Raw genomic sequence first — 11,442 nt, forward strand, 5'->3', positions numbered from 1 at the left:
GAAACCCTAGGCGCATGGGCCTCTTGGGGCTGGTGCCCTTGGCCCATGTAGGCCAAGGCGCACCACCTACAGCCCATGTGGCCCCCCGGGACAGGTGGCCCCACCCGGTGGACCCCCGGGACCCTTCCGGTGGTCCCGGTACAATACCGGTGACCCCAAAACTTGTCCCGATGCCCGAAATAGTACTTCCTATATATAATTATTTACCTCCGGACCATTCTGGAACTCCTCGTGATGTCCGGGATCTCATCCGGGACTCCGAACAACATTCGGGTTACTGCATATACATATCCCTACAACCCTAGCGTCACCGAACCTTAAGTGTGTAGACCCTACGGGTTCGGGAGACATGCAGACATGACCGAAACGACTCTCCGGTCAATAACCAACAGCAGGATCTGGATACCCATGTTGGCTCCCACATGCTCCTCGATGATCTCATCGGATGAACCACGATGTCGAGGATTCAAGCAACCCCGTATACAATTCCCTTTGTCAATCGGTATGTTACTTGCCCGAGATCTGATCGTTGGTATCCCAATACCTCGTTCAATCTCGTTACCGGCAAGTCACTTTACTCGTACCGTAATGCATGATCCCGTGACCAGACACTTGGTCACTTTGAGCTCATTATGATGATGCATTACCGAGTGGGCCCAGTGATACCTCTCCGTCATACGGAGTGAAATCCCAGTCTTGATCCGTGTCAACCCAACAGACACTTTCGGAGATACCCGTAGTATACCTTTATAGTCACCCAGTTACGTTGTGATGTTTGGCACACCCAAAGCACTCTTACGGTATCCGGGAGTTACACGATCTCATGGTCTAAGGAAAGGATACTTGACATTGGAAAACTCTAGCAAACGAACTATACGATCTTATGCTATGTTTAGGATTGGGTCTTGTCCATCACATCATTCTCCTAATGATGTGATCTCGTTATCAATGACATCCAATGTCCATAGTCAGGAAACCATGACTATCTATTGATCAACGAGCTAGTCAACTAGAGGCTTACTAGGGACATGTTGGTGTCTATTATTCACACATGTACTATGATTTCCGGATAACACAATTATAGCATGAATAAAGACAATTATCATGAACAAGGAAATATAATAATAATGCTTTTATTATTGCCTCTAGGCATATTTCCAACAGAATGCTACCTAACATATTTATCCATGTAGTCTTATTTATTGTGGCAAGAATATTCAGATCCATAAGATTCAAGACAAAAGTTTAATATTGACATAAAAATAATAATACTTCAAGCATACTAACTAAGCAATCATGTCTTCTCAAAATAACATGGCCAAAGAAAGCTATCCCTACAAAATCATATAGTCTGGCTATGCTCCATCTTCACCACACAACATATTTAAATCATGCACAACCCCGATGACAAGCCAAGCAATTGTTTCATACTTTTGATGTTCTCAAACTTTTTCAATCTTCACGCAATACATGAGCGTGAGCCATGGACATAGCACTATAGGTGGAATAGAATGGTGGTTGTGGGGAAGACAAAAAGGAGAAGATAGTCTCACATCAACTAAGCGTATCAATGGGCTATGGAGATGCCCATCAATAGATATCAATGTGAGTGAGTAGGGATTGCCATGCAACAGATGCACTAGAGCTATAAGCGTATGAAAGCTCAAAAATAAACTAAGTGGGTGTGCATCCAACTCGCTTGCTCACGAAGACCTAGGGCATTTTGAGGAAGCTCATCATTGGAATATACAAGCCAAGTTCTATAATGAAAGATTCCCACTAGTAGATGAAAGTGACAACATAGGAGACTCTCTATCATGAAGATCATGGTGCTACTTTGAAGCGCAAGTGTGGTAAAAGGATAGTAGCATTGTCCCTTCTCTCTTTTTCTCTCATATTTTTTTATTTGGGCCTTTTCTCTCTCTTTTTATGGCCTCTTTTTTATTTTTTATTTGGGCTTCTTTGGCCTCTTTATTTATTTATTTTCGTTCGGAGTCTCATCCCGACTTATGGGGGAATCATAGTCTCCATCATCCTTTCCTCACTAGGACAATGCTCTAATAATGATGATCATCACACTTTTATTTACTTACAACTCAAGAATTGCAACTCGATACTTAGAACAAAATATGACTCTATATGAATGCCTCCGGCGGTGTACCGGGATGTGCAATGAATCATGAGTGACATGTATGAAAGAATTATGAACGGTGGCTTTGCCACAAATACAATGTCAACTACATGATCATGCAAAGCAATATGACAATGATGGATCGTGTCATAGTAAATGGAACGGTGGAAAGTTGCATGGCAATATATCTCGGAATGGCTATGGAAATGCCATAATAGGTAGGTATGGTGGCTGTTTTGAGGAAGGTATATGGTGGGTTTAAGGTACCAACGAAAGTTGCGCGGTACTAGAGAGGCTAGCAATGGTGGAAGGGTGAGAGTGCGTATAATCCATGGACTCAACATTAGTCATAAACAACTCACATACTTATTGCAAAAATTTATTAGTTATCGAAACAAAGTACTACGCGCATGCTCCTAGGGGGATAGATTGGTAGGAAAAGACCATCGCTCGTCCCCGACCACCACTCATAAGGAAGACAATCAATAAATAAATAATTCATGCTCCGACTTCATCACATAACGGTTCACCATACGTGCATGCTACGGGAATCACAAACTTCAACACAAGTATTTCTCAAATTCACAACTACTCAACTAGCATGACTCTAATATCACCATCTCCATATCTCAAAACAATTATCAAGTATCAAACTTCTCATAGTATTCAAAGCACTTTATATGAAAGTTTTTATTATATCCCTCTTGGATGCCCATCATATTAGGACTAAATTCATAACGAAAGCAAATTACCATGCTGTTCTAAAGGACTCTCAAAATGATATAAGTTAAGCATGAGAGATCAATTATTTCTATAAAATAAAACCACCGCCGTGATCTAAAAAGATATAAGTGAAGCACTAGAGCAACGACAAACTACTCCAAAAGATATAAGTGAAGATCAATGCGTAGTTGAATAATTATGCAACTACGTGAAGACTCTCTAACATTTAATAATTTCAGATCTTGGTATTTTATTCAAACAGCAAGCAAAGCAGAATAAAATGACATTCTAAGAATAGCAAACATCATGTGAAGAAGCAAAAACTTAGGATCAACCGAAGCTAACCAATAGTTGTTGAAGAAGAAAGGTGGGATGCCAACCGGGGCATCCCCAAGCTTAGATGCTTGAGACTTCTTGAAACATTATCTTGGGATGCCTTGGGCATCCCCAAGCTTGAGCTTTTGTGTCTCCTTAATTCCTCTCATATCACGGTCTCCCTAAATCTCAAAAGCTTCATCCACACAAAACTCAACAAGGACTCGTGAGATAAGTTAGTATAAATCATTACCAAAACCTTATCATACTCTACTGTAGAAAATCACTAAAATTATTATTCAACATTTCATACTAAATGCCTCTTCATATTTAATAGTCCTATCCTCAAATAGAATCATTAAAGAAGCAAACATATGCAAACAATGCAAACATAACAGCAATCTGCCTAAACAGGACAGTCTGTAAAGAATGCAGTAACATCCATACTTCCCTAGCTCCAAAAATTATGAAAGAAAAATACCACTGTAGTAAATTTATCATATCTTAATATTCAAAAGGTTTCAACATTTTATCACATTCTTACTTTTCTAGGGAATTATTGCAACAGTGGTAAACTTTCTGTTTTCAAACAGCAACATGTGGACTTCTAAAATAGACATAGTAAAGGCTATCAATGCCACTTTTATTGAAATAAAAGATTAAAAACTTTGTTATAAATAACAGCAAGAAAATCTTAACAATATAAATTGACGCTCCAAGCAAAACACATATCATGTGGTGAATAAAAATATAGCTCCAAGTAAAGTTACCGATGAACGAACACGAAAGAGGGGATGCCTTCCGGGGCATCCCCAAGCTTAGGCTCTTGGCTATCATTGAATATTACCTTGGGGTGCCTTGGGCATCCCCAAGCTTAGGCTCTTGCCACTCCTTATTCCATAGTCCATCGAATCCTTACCCAAAACTTGAAAACTTCACAACACAAAACTTAACAGAAAACTCGTAAGCTCCGTTAGCGAAAGAAAACAAAACACCACTTCAAGGTACTGTAATGAACTCATTATTTATTTATATTGGTGTTAAACCTATTGTATTCCAACTTCTCTATGGTTTATAAACTCTTTTACTAGCCATAGATTCATCAAAATAAGTAAACAACACATCGAAAACAGAATCTGTCAAAAACAGAACAGTCTATATTAATTGGATCAAACGTATACTTCTGTAACTCATAAAATTCTCAAATAAATTGCTGGACCTATGGCACCTTAAGACACAAATCAACCAAAACCCTAATGTCACCTAGATACTCCAATGTCACCTCAAGTATCCGTGGGTATGATTATACGATATGCATCACACAATCTCAGATTCATCTATTCAACCAACACATAGAACCTCAAAGAGTGCCCCAAAGTTTCTACCGGAGAATCACGACGAAAACGTGTGCCAACCCCTATGCATAGGTTCATGGGCGAAACCCGCAAGTTGATCACCAAAACATACATCAAGTGAATCACGTGATATCCCATTGTCACCACAGATTCGCACGGCAAGACATACATCAAGTGTTCTCAAATCTTTAAAGACTCAATCCGATAAGATAACTTCAAAGGAGAAACTCAATCCATTACAAGAGAGTAGAGGGGGGAAGAAATATCATAGGATCCAAATATAATAGCAAAGCTCGCGATACATCAAGATCGTATCACCTCAGGAACACAAGAGAGAGAGAGAGAGAGAGATCAAACACATAGCTACTGGTACATACCCTCAGCCCCGAGGGAGAACTACTCCCTCCTCGTCATGGAGAGCACCGGGATGATGAAGATGGCCACCAGAGAGGGATTCCCCCTCCGGCAGGGTACCGGAATGGGTCTAGATTGGCTTTCGGTGGCTACGGAGGCTTCTGGCAGCGGAACTCCCAATCTATTGTGCTCCCGGATGTTTTTAGGGTATATGGAGATATATAGGCAGAAGAAGTACGTCAAGGGGGGCACGAGGGACCCACGAGGGTGGAGGGCGCGCCCCCCTATCTCGTGGCCTCCTCGAAGCTTCCCTTACATAGACTCCAAGTCTTCTGGGCTTCTTCTGATCCAAAAATAAGCTCCATGAAGTTTCAGGTCATTTGGACTCCGTTTGATTTTCCTTTTCTTCGAAACCCTAAAATAGGCAAAAAAACAGAAACTGGCACTGGGCTCTGGGTTAATAGGTTAGTCCCAAAAATAATATAAAAGTGCATAATAAAGCCCATAAACATCCAAAGTTGATAATATAATAGCATGGAACAATCAAAAATTATAGATTTGTTGGAGACGTATCAGGCTGCACCCCTCTCCATGAGTAAAGGCGGAGACGATGCTCGTGCTTCTCCAGCCCGATCATCCTCGCGAGGCTGGGTGGAGCATCCTCAGGAGGGGTCAACCTCTAGGCCCCGCCGGCTTCGGAGGTGCCAGCGTCTGGCTCGGGCGCTGGGGTCCTCGAGGCTCAGGAGCCTCTGGCCTCCTAGGCCATGGTGACGACATCGCCTCCTCTTCCTTCTTCTGTTGCGCTGCTGATCCCAGGTTCCTCCGCCTCTCCTGACGTCCTGGAGCAGGCTCTTTCTGTGATGGCCCTGCAGCAAGAAGACCTTCAGGGCTCCGACCGTCGCCTAGTGGCCAGATGCCTGGAACTGGTTTCCGGTTGGCTGCATTCCGATGCATCCATCCGGGTGGCACTGAGCCAAGTTGCTGCTGGCTCCGAGAAGGACAGGGAGACCGTTGCTCAGCTTGTGGCCGCCCGCGAGGTGGCGTTGAAGGATGCCGAAGCTGCCCAGGACCGCTGCCAGTCGCTGGTGGCCGAGCTGGAGACCGTGCGAGAGAGCGTGCGAGTGAAGCTCGAGACCGCAAGGCAGAGGAGGAGAGGATGAAATCCCAAGAGGACGCCGTGAAGGATCACAACGCCAAACTGGAGCAGTTGGCGAAGGCGCGGGCCACAGAACGCGGACGACTAGAAGAGCTGGAGCAGAATCTGAAGGCGGAGAAGGCCGAGCTCGATGCCAAGGCGAAGGTCCTGACTGAAGACCGCGCGTTCTTCAAGCTCCTTGAAGAGAAGGCTCGGACGGCGCTGAAGTCGCTCTACGAGAAGGGCTTCGAGGAGCCGCTGGTTGCCGATGACGGGGGCCCCAACCAGCTGGTTCCTTTTCTGGTTGATGCGCTTGAGGACGTCGTGAGCGGCATCGGCCCCATGGCAGAGGGAGAAGCCCGCGTTCTCTCCTCGGCTGCGCTGACACGCGTCTTTAGCCACCTCCACCTTCGCGATCCCGCGGCCCGCCTTAACGAGCTGCTGGAGCCTGTGAAAGACGAGCACTATGAGGCCGCTGCTGCAGCTGTGAAGGGTCAGGTGGAGGCCCTGCTAAAGAGGTTCCGCGCCTTCGCTCCCGCGCCGCCGACCGGCGGTGATACCGATCCCGCGACTCCGGCTGGTGGTGCAGGTGAAGGCGACGTTGTTGGAGAAGAAGCATTCCTTGCAGGCGACGGTGGCATGCAGGGATGACGGGGCAACCTGTCGGCGGCTCCTTTCCTGTTTTAACTTCTGCAATATGCACCATGCCTCGTGGAGGCGTTAAACTATCGTTTGATTTCAGGGGAACAATATGTCTTGTAATATTTGCTTTGAAATTTTGTGATTTCCTTTCAATTTGCTTTATGTTCTACATCGGCAGGGCCCGACCCCGCGCATACCTCAGCCTCCATTGGGCCGACCGGATCACCAGGACGGACCAAGGAGTGAGGGGCTACGTGATCAGTTAGGCTCTTGAGTCGCGATACTCAGGAGTCCCCCTTGATGCGCAAACAGCTTATAAAAAGGAGATATGGGAGTAGGTCTAGTGTTCTACGTCGGCAGGGCCCGACCCCGCGCATACCTCAGCCGCCATTGGGCCGACCGGATCACCAGGACGGACCAAGGAGTGAGGGGCTATGTGATCAGTTAGGCTCTAGAGTCGCGATGCTCACGAGTCCCCCTTGACGCGCAAACAACTTATAAAAAGGAGATTTAGAAGTAGGTCTAGTGTTCTACATTGGCAGGGCCCGACCCCGCGCATACCTCCACCGCCATTGGGCCGACCGGATAACCAGGACGGACCAAGGAGTGAGGGGCTACGTGGTCAGTTAGGCTCTTGAGTCGTGATGCTCAGGAGTCCCCCTTGACGTTCAAATGACCTTCATACCTTGGCTCCGCTTGGGAGGGCGCGCGACGACGAGGTCTGAGGGACCTGGTAGGGTGGCGTACGCTTGGGCGTGACCCGAGTGCAGCCCCCATGCCCAGCCCCCACGCACGACTCTCCCGAGGGGAGGTGTTGCGATGAGGCCGGACACCAAGCTCGGAGGCTCCCTAAGGTTGATACGGCCGTGAGGCCGCCCTCAGTTGTTTATCACTAGGACGGACCATGGAGCTTCCGCACTTGCACATGCATAGCCGCTCCTCGGCAGTGTCGACTGCCAGCGTGGAGCATGGTGCTTCCACTGGTACGTGGGAGGGGACTCCCTACAGTGGAGAGCCCCCGGGGAGTGTACAGCCCCGCCCTGACACATGGCTTGCACGGCAGGGCTAGACAAGGTGTATCTGGGCACTCGTGAGCCAGCGCGGGACTCACGAGGCCCTACCTCAAGGCGGGTTGCGCCTGGTCTTGGTTCTTGATGGATGCGGTGTTCCCGCGAGATGGTTAGACAACCCGCGCCGAGTGGATTCCCTGAGGCTATCCCATGAGAAGTCCAAGCACCAACGACCCCAGGAGGTGACGTGAACGGGGCCGGCCCACCAGACAGAGCTCAGCCGTTGGATTTATCGACGCTACAGGCATGGGCCCGAGCACACATGCCGTGCCTAGCCTTCTTATGCGAAGGATCCTGAAGAAAGACCATCGGCGCGCGGCTCCCTTGGTGGGTGACAATCAAGTAGGTGATAACCATAGATAGATTATGCATGAAAAGCAACTAGCTCAGGTAAATGCGAGGACGATACATGCCACTAGGTTGGACCCGAGCGGCCAGGGTTTGATGCAGCCCGAGGGGCGCTCCCAGCAGAGTGAACTAAAGATGCAAGCACATACATGCCACAGGGACGGACCCACACGGCCTGGGGATGATGCAGCCGAGGGGTTGCTCCCAGCTAAATGAACTTGGAAAGATGTCACCTGGTTTGGTTATCGAAGGAGTGTTGGGGTAGCTGAAGACACGTAGCGAAGAAGTCGCTTCTCATGAGCCGCCGAGACCCTGAGCCTCGGGAAGTTCTGGAGGCTCAGGTGGCCACCGGAGGACCGTCTCCATCTCCGCCAGGACCGCGTGGTGCCTGGCCTCCTGACCTGCCAGGATGCTCTGCAGATTGCGCTGGAAGGCGGCGGCCACGCTCGGTAGGCCGAATGGCATGCGAACATAGCTGTGAGGCGGGCCCTCACACCGGTCAGTGTGTGAAGGCCAGAAGTGCTCCTGAGATGCGGCCCTATTGAGCTCTAGGATGTCGATGCAGATGCGCAACTCACCACCCTCGCCTGGGTGGGGAGCAACGCTAGGTGGGTGGCGGTCGCCGCGTATTGCTCTTGCTTCCTGAAGCTCCTGAGATGCCTTGGTGATGAACTCCTGAGCATCGGGCGCTCCTCGCCCGGTGTCCTCCTGAGGGAAACGTGCCGCGAAGCACGCCTCCATGTGGTGCCCGAGCGCCTCCCTCGTGACATTGGCCAGGTCTGAGGCCCTCCAGAAGAGAGCCTCTGAGCCCTGCCCGAGGAGGGCGCTGGGCGCGCCTCCCTATGCGAGGGAAGGAGGTGCCCCAGGCGCTGGCGCGGATCCTAAAATGGCGTCGCTGGAGGTGCCGCTCCCTTGAGGCCCAGTGCGGAGTAGCTGCTTCTTCTTCTTGGGGTTGGCCTCAGGAGGGTACTGCATACCCGCGCTGTCAGGGTCTTTGATTGATGCAGCTTGGAAGGCGCGCTCGAGGGAGCACACCACGTCTCTTTCTTCATAGGGGACTGTGATGATTCCACCACTTCCCGGCATCTTGAGGATGTTGTAGCCATGGTGGGTGACTGCCATGAATTTAGCCAGTGTTGGGTACCCGAGGATGGCATTGTACGGCAGACGGATGTGGGCGACATCGAAGTCGATGAGCTCCGTGTGGTAGTTGTCACGTTGACCGAAGGTGACAGGGAGGCAAACTTGCCCTATCGGGGTGGTGGAGCTGTCTGTCACTCCTGAGAAAGGCTTGGTGGGCTGGAGCTGGTCGTATGGCACTTGAAGGCTGTCGAACGTTTTGACGGACAGGACACTGAGTCCTGCGCCGCGTCAATGAGGGTCTTGGTGACTTGGACATTGCCGATGATGGATGAACAGAGCATCGGGAGGACGCCAGCGGTTTCCGCGCATTTGAGCTGGTCCGCCGAGCCAAAGGTGATGGCGTACTTGGACCACCTGAGCGGGCGCGTAGCCTCGAGCTTGGGAAGGGCTGCGTTCATTTCACAAAGAGAATTGCTTGAAGATGCGCTGGAAGGCTGGGGCCTGAGCGCCACCCAAGATGCAGGCGATGGCACGCTCCTGGAAGCCCCAGCCCCTTCGTCCCATTGATGGTCGTCGTTCCTTCTTGGCGGCGGCAGTGGAGGGAGACCAGGGTTGCCCTGAGGGCGATCCTCACGAGTCTGGTCTCTCCAAGCGCCCTCACGAGGCTGGTCCTGCCAATGATCCTTACGAGGCTGGTCATGCCACTCTTGGCGAGGCCCACGGTCGTCCCAACGTCCTCCACCTTGTCCGCCTCCTCAGACGTAGCCCCGGTCATTGCGCTCGGGGCGTCGACCGAAGCGTCCATCTCGAATGGCCCTGAGCTCTTGACAATCGTTGGTGTTGTGTGTGCGCACGTTGTGGAAGGCGCAGAATGTACGGCTGCCCTTGGACAATTCGGAAAGATCTCGGCCGTGCTTGGTGTCCGGTTCTGCTGCAAGCACGGCCACCCCTTGCGCTTCATGTCCTTGACCTTGGCCTTCTTCTCCTCTGGATCCGAGGCGGGGAGCTCAAGGAGGGAGAGACGCTCCTCCTCAGCCCTCGCACACTTGGTTGCTATGTTGAACAGCTCCAAGGTCATGCACAGCTTCTCATGGATGGAGAGCTCCTCCTTCATCTTGACATCGCGGACACCATCAGAAAATGTCGAGATGATGGCCTCGTCTGTCACCTTGGGGATCTTGATACGTGCATTGTTGAAGTGCTGGATGTACTTTTGCAGGGTTTCTCCTGGTTGTTGCTAGATGCAGCGCAGGTCACCCGCGATCGGGGGCGAGCGCGAGTGCCCTGGAAGTTGGCGATGAAGTGGCTGTGCATCTCATCCCAGGAGGAAATCGAGCCTGGGGGCAGGTTCGGGAGCCATGAGCGGGCGCCGTCCTTGAGAGCCATGGGAAACCAGTTCGCCATGACCTTTTCGTCGCCGTTGGCCGCTTCGATGCTCAGCTCGTAGAGCTGCAGAAACTCCGCAGGGTCGGGGTGCCATCGCAGGGAGGAGGCAGATCCGGCTTGAACTTGCCCGGCCAGACGACGCTACGATGAAGGCACGACAGCCTGCCATGGCCATCGGGGCCCGTCGTGGAGGCGGAGCTTCACCTTGGCATCCCTGTGCTTCCACGGCAAGTGGCACATGGCCCTGCCACAGCAAGCGATCCTGACGTGGTGGTGCTGGGAGTGGTGGAGCATCTTCTTGCGGACGGGGGACCTCCTGGCAACTTCTTTCTTCGCGCGGGGGCACACGGCGCGGAGGATCACGCTGCTGGGCCGCGCATCTTGGAGCGAGGACGTCATCTTGACGCGGGGGAGGCTGAGGCGCTCCCTAAGCCGCGCGCCTCAGCGCGAGGGCGCCATCTTGGTGCTGAGGGGTGGAGCTCCGTGAGCCACATCGCCCGCAGTCGGGGGCGGGCGAGGCAGCGAGAGGGATGGTGCAGGAGAGCCTCCCGCGGCGCTGACGAGCTCGGCGATGCGGTCCTACTAGTCCTTGTAGAGGTCACTGATCGGGCGGTAGCACAGGAACTCGCGTGCCATGAGCAGCGTGGCTTGTGCGTCCGTGGGGGCGCAGTGAGCGTGAGACGATGAGGCGGCCGGAGCCAGCGACGGGGTGGCAGTGCGACCATCTCGCCGCACAGAGGGGTGCAGTGAAGAGGTTTGCTGCTCGTTTGCCGCCGGGCTGGTGGCAGTGTAGGCGGCGGGTGACGGAGAACGATGGGGAGGTCTGCCGACAGGGGCGGTCTGAGCGACGCGGGTGGCGAGAGCATCCCGGCGCTCAGCGCGGGCCCGACGAGCATCGGC

This window comes from Triticum aestivum, chromosome 6A (assembly GCF_018294505.1).
Source record: "Triticum aestivum cultivar Chinese Spring chromosome 6A, IWGSC CS RefSeq v2.1, whole genome shotgun sequence".
Classification (NCBI taxonomy): domain Eukaryota; kingdom Viridiplantae; phylum Streptophyta; class Magnoliopsida; order Poales; family Poaceae; genus Triticum; species Triticum aestivum.